Genomic DNA, 6,519 nt, shown 5'->3' with positions numbered 1-6,519 from the left:
ATACATTACTGTATCATTAAGGGTTGGAGTGGTTGCAGTTGATGACAACCCTAAAGGTGCCCATAGACCTTACGACCATCGCAAGACTTTTGTCTTGCGATGGTCGTATGCTTATTGAAAGCTCGTACGATCTGCCCACCTTGGACGGGCAGATCGTACTTGCGATCATCGAAAGCCCGCCCCGCTGAGGGGCGGGCTTCCGATGACCGCAATGATACAGTAACCCTTAATGATGCCCGTTCTGGGCAGTGTGCGTGTGCGCACACCGGCCCATTCCGCAGCTATCTGACAAGCAGGCTAGAAACCCGCCGACAATCGTACGATTCTCGGCGGGTTTTGGAGCATGTTGGTTCGACAAAAGACGTACAGTAGAAACGGTTGCACGTCTTCGTTCACACTGCTCGATTCTCGTACGATCGCGGGATTTCGCCCGATTCTCATACGAGAATCGAGCAGTGTATGGGCACCTTTATCCTCTGCAAAGTCTACAGTGTAGGAAAGTCGACATCAGATGCAGGAGGAGTCTTTGGGATCTTTGTGTTGTTAGTCACAGCTCAGAGAAAGATCATCAGGGGTTGCACCCACCACATTTTGCTATGGGGCCCTGTAGCGCAGCCTCCCATCTCTCACGCTACCAGAAGCTGCATACAGCGTGTGTCGGTTACTATTTGAACCGGCGTGTGCTGTATGCAGCGTCTTACAGACTGCGCTATTAGCAAATGCAAAATGCGGAGCCAGCTTCCCTGTTACGTCAATAGTGCAGCCTGTTAGAAGCTGCATACAGCGCACGTCGGTTTAAATAGTAACCGGCACACGCTGTATGCAGCTTCTGACAACGCGGGAGACTGCGCTCATCGGTGGATCCAGGGATCAGGTAAGCATATAAAAAAAAATCCCCAGATCTATTTTTAAAAATTTGGTCACCTTACTGTAGATACGCCCCTGGTGAGAAAGAACATTTTTGCAACAAAAAAAATGTAAGGTGTGTGTGTATATCGAAAAGATATACACGAATTGCAGTGTCCATAATCCATGAATAATGTACTGAATAACATGTCAGCACTATATAAATATGGAAAATATATCCTTAACAAATCCATGTATCTGCAACAGGCCAGGCAGAATATTCCATATGGATCTTTTTGTGTGTTCATTAGTGTTGCTAAGAATAGCCAAGTTTTATAGAGGAAAAAAAACTACCTTTGACATTGCAGCTCATGTGTTCTGACCCAGAATGAATAATTAAGTGCACATATGAGAACATTAAAAAAAAAGAATGTTTGCCAAAGACGTTGTTTTACATAACAGACTTTCTGCACTCTTTCTGCTGTTTGTTTGAACTTCTGCTTAGATACAGCTGGAAATCATATAAACCCCCTCTAATGACTTTGGGTCCTTTCCCACCATTAGACTTTAATGTGGGAACACTGGTCGTGTCAATGACAGCAAGCAGAGAGCTATCTTCAGCTGATAAGAGTTTGTAAACTAAGTTTAACTTTTTTTTAAAACTTTTTTTAACCACCCACTAACAACGTGAAGTATTCCAGTATAGTGTACTTCAAATAATGCAGCACCAAGAGCAATTATATTGTGCAACCTATTGTCTGACCATAAACAATGCTGTTAACATAGTTTACATAGTATTTGAGGTTAAATAAAGACATGTCCATCAAGTCCAACCTATTTAACACCTCTCTCTGGGCAGGTTATTAATAAGGATGGGCTCGGGCATGTTCGCAGCTCCACTTGCCGACCCTGCCAGGAAGCTGACAGCGCGCAGTGCCAATCACAAGTACTGAGACATGTTCCCGGTCCGCAGCTGCAGAGATCGGTAAATGTCTCAGTGCCTGTGAATGGCGATGCGCGCTGTCAGCTTCCTGGCGAGCTCGGCACGTGGAGCTGCGAACACGCCCAAGCCCATCCTTAGTTATTACCACCTCCTAGCTCTAATTATGCAAATGCAATGAACACCTGGTTGCAAGTAACAGATTATGTGGATTGGAGCAACATTCACCATATTTATTCCCAGAGAATTTTCGTACAAGTCATTCTGAATTGAGAAAGCTGGTTGGATGATCAGTGAAACATCTTCATGAAAAATACAGCAATTCCAGTTGCCTTGCCTTTTTTTTTTTTTTACAGATATACCATGACCTGGATGAATGAGAACCTTCACGGACATGCTAGGGCCAGTTGAGATGTCAGTTAAAGTGATGCTGAACTCAGGAGTTCATTCTTAAAAATGTATTCAAGTACCCAAACTATTAACAAAAATGTATCTTATTGTGTATTACTCGACTGTAGATCCTGAAATCATCTCTGAATTGGTGCTGACACTGTCCTTCCTTCTGGAGGGGGGCTACTTTTGTTCCCCATGGTCCCTGTGTGTGTTGTAAAGTAGCCACTGCTTCAAAATCGCTCCCATGATAAACTATAACGTCAATACAAATTAGTAAACTAAACGTGAGATTGTAGTCCATCACGGGACTGAGCTTGGAGCGGTGGCTACTTTACAACACACACAGGGGCCATGGGGAACAAAAGTAGCCACCCTCCAGAAGGAAGGACAGTGTCATCATGAATTCAAAGATGATTTGAGGATCCCATGCACAAAAGCATGCAAAAAAACACTTCAAAATCATCTGAAAATGCTCATTCTCAAGTGTGAATGGAGGCTAAGAGATTGTTGGGGTGGTTAGCACAAATGGTGAGCACTTAAGGAACAGTCTTGAAGCCGTTTTAAACATAAACAGGACAGTCTTTTATTTCATTCAGCAACAGAAAACAACGCTTCAACGATAATACAAGGTCTGCTTGTATTGACCATCTCACCACTCCAGGTTGCTGCACATACTCCTTGTGTCCCAGTCCCTGGACATTAGGGTATTTCTTAACAGAGCCACAGGCCACCTCTCATGGCACTCTTAAACACATCCCTCATGTGTCAATGGCTCTCAGTCTCCTTGGCTGTCTTCAAGGTGCCTCCAGCACACACAGCCACCTGGCTCCCCTCTGACATCCTCATGACTCTTGAACACCTCTGTTCCTCTTCCCAGCTGTAGCCCAGAACACTAGCCAGCACCCTTCCCATAAGTGTTGTGCACAGGTGTGCAATTAGGTGCTGGCCACTATTAAACAATGGACCCAGGAATGGAGATTTCATCCCTCCCAATTCTCTCAGAAATCTCCCAGTTCCAGAATCCCATGCCAAATCTAGGTTTTCTAGGGAGAGAACTGCAAAGCCAGTTCTTTCCCAGCAAAATAGTTTGTTTCCAGGAACTGGTCAGCCCCTCTGGCTGAGAGTCCTGGGTGCTTTGAAATGTTGTTACTGGGGAGAAATTCCCCAGTGTATGCATACATCTGTAACCTCCCAATTAGTTTGTGGCCAAGAAGGACTGACATATTAAAAGCAAAGTCCTCTAGATGACCTATGTTTTAAAGGAGAGCCATTATCAGTTTTCAGAATCAGTGTGGTACCTAGCAAAGGGAAAACACTTTTTTTTTTAGAACAGGAACTGCTGAGGCTTAGAAAGTTGATTTGATAATTTTGACATATGAGTAAAAGAAATAATAATTTAATGGCGCAAATATTTCCCTGTTCAAAAAGTAGTCCTTTCATATAAACAAGTTTTGACCATTGTGTGCTAAGGGTAACCACAGTTTTTGTAGAGTTGGTTAACAGTTCGGATCCCCCTTACAAATGAGTGAGTTGAAAACCTGTGGAAGACTCATGTGTATTTAGAGATCACTTTTCGCCCGGGGCCCGCGCCCCTGCTGCACCCCCGGTTGTTACGCCACTGCATCTGCTCCGACCCAGAACACAGCTGTGTTCTACAGCAGCCAGTCAACAGAGGTAAAGCACGTCAAAAATCTCTGCCAATCTGCTCTCCTTCTCCCCTATTTAGGAGTTCCTCACTTGTTGCTCTTGGTGCGAGCAACAAGTCTTATGCCTTGTTCCGTACCCCCTTCTGTCGCTGACTAACCCTGGGATCTTATTCCCTGTGCTTGCTATTGGATCCCTGCGCCTTTGGCTTCCCTGTACCAGCTAGTATCCCTTTTTGGGCGTTATGCCCTGCTTTTGCTCCTTAATTGCCTTCACCTGTGCGCCTCTCCATACTGCCTTCTTTGCCTTACTTCTACTGTGTTTTCCCTCTACAGTCTTTGTCTGTTTGCTGCCTCCTATTTACTGCTTGTTGTACTTCTACTCCGTCACTTACCTTCCAGTGTATCTTCCTTTGCTTTGCTGTCACCCCTTTATTTCTGTGCTCCTCTCTAACCTGGTGGCTGTGTTGGATTCATCCTTGTCTGCACACCCCCTGTGTGCATACATCCCTTTTGTGCTTCTTTGTGTACTTTTCTCTCTGTTATCCTGCTTCTTTGTATGCATGTGCAACGCACATCTCGTTTACTTTTGTACGTTGCACCTTCCTGCTCCTAGGTGTGCCTCTAAGCCGCTTACCCTTCCCTAGTGTCCTTGCTTATCTATTCTCTTCAGTATACTCTGCTGTTCTGCTGTGCGTTTGCACTTTTGCTTGAGACTTTCTCTCTCTCTCCCTCTTCCTGTCTTCCTCCTCTTGGTTACAAGTTACTTCCCTACCTGTTTGTATCCAGTTCCCCGCTGCATGAACTAGTCCCTTGCGTCTGTGTGGGTGCGCTAGAGGGCCGCAACCTGGAAGGTGTCCAGCAGCCAATCATCCTCACCACTAGAGGCTCTGTCGAATACCTGGCCCTTCTTAGATTCTGCGCCTCTAGTGCGTCCTCAGAACGCACAGATCATTCGTTCCTCTCTCCCTGTGACCTACATCCCCGATATCCCGCCTCTTTGTGACTCCTACCAACTCCGCAAACACAGGAGCTCATGTGCCCTGGTCCCTAGACCGTGACAGTATCTGAACCCAAAACTTCCTCTCATAAAAAACACAATACACTAGACATGTAAGATGCCAAAAAATGTGTTAAGTTTTGTTATTTCGTTTTTCGGGTCTGAAAGTCAATTTGTTTCGGCATTCGGATTTGGGTGAATCCGAATTTCATAAATTTTGGATTAAATGATCACTACCAACTATAATTATTTGCAGAAAAGTTTAATTACATGTGTACTTCGTTTCTTTTTCATTTTTCCCTGTCAATTCATACCAGAGCCTTTAGGTCAAGTAGGAATTTTAAGGGGAAGCCCTAATGCCAAAATAGGAGAAATAAAATGGGGTCCCCCCTAAAATCCCATACCAGATCCTTAATCCGGGCAGCAGCAGCCTGGCAGGGCATGAAAGGGGGGGTAAATAAGTTTAATTCCTGGAGGCGGTCTTCATAACTCAGGCTTTCTATCCTTTAAATTAACTTTGTAGCTGTGTATTAAAAGTTGCATTTTGTGGGGAATAATAGTCAATTGTTTTCATAAAATATGTAGCTGCATCTTCTAAATAACTGACAATTTATTTCTCATATCAGTATGATAAAAATCTTTTTTGAAGACTATTGAGGCCTGTATCTTCAAGTGGAGTTTGCTGCCACCTGCTGTTTAATTTAAAGCGTTACTCAACCCTAGAACAAAAATTCAAATGATATGAACCCGGCACACACTTGTTTCCTTGTTGGCCTTTCAGACATGATGTGGGGCTTATTATAACATTTTATTAGAGACTATGGGATGGGAAATTGGTGCTTGGGTGCAATACTTTATCGAATGTGGTGCTTGGTGCACTATAAACTGTTGTACAATTGCTTTTTATAAAAAAAAATAATAATAATAATTAAACATTTTGAAACAAAGTATTAAAAAAAAGGAAAAAAAAAAACGGAAAACACCTGCAACATGGAAGGGGGAACAGCAATGAGGCAGCAAAAGAACCTGCTCTTGAAAAAAAAAGTCAAAATAATAAAAGAAAATGTAAAAAAAAAAAATGGGAACACCGGTGACGCAGGAGAAACACCAGTGACGCCACTTACACATGATACAAAAAAGACATCGAATATACAGCATAGAAAATACTACATACAGTACAGAGTACTGTTTATAGCATTAAACGCTGTATAAAGCACTGACACTTCACTGCACTATACTATAATAACAGAAACACTCTATTTACCTCCAGCAACACACTACATAAGGCTGCTGTGTAAGCAGCCTTATATAGTGTGGGGCTGGGACTTAGCTGTGAGCCATGATTGGGCAAAGTCATCATTACTTTGCCCAATCATGGCTCTCACAGTTCTCTGTGCCCTGAGTGGGCAAAGTCTTGCACCTGACATGCAGTGGCTGTCACCTGATCATTAACTTTAAACGCCAGATTTGGGATTTCTGCTGCAAGAAAACGCAAATTCCTGATGCAGAAATCCCTAATCGCCCCTAAACTTACGAATATGATTGGGGTGAATACACACACATGCACTGGACCCTGCAGTGCCTATGGTGGACTCTGCAGGGTCTCAGGGGGGCTGGGCAGGATTTGTGGTGGGGTCTATGGTGGGCTCTGCAGGGTCTCAGGGGGGCGGTGCAGGATCTGTGGTGGGCTCTGCAGG

Source organism: Nanorana parkeri, unplaced genomic scaffold (assembly GCF_000935625.1).
Source record: "Nanorana parkeri isolate BGI_ZX_2015 unplaced genomic scaffold, ASM93562v1 scaffold756, whole genome shotgun sequence".
Lineage (NCBI taxonomy): Eukaryota > Metazoa > Chordata > Amphibia > Anura > Dicroglossidae > Nanorana > Nanorana parkeri.
Note: the sequence above shows the minus strand (reverse complement) of the source record.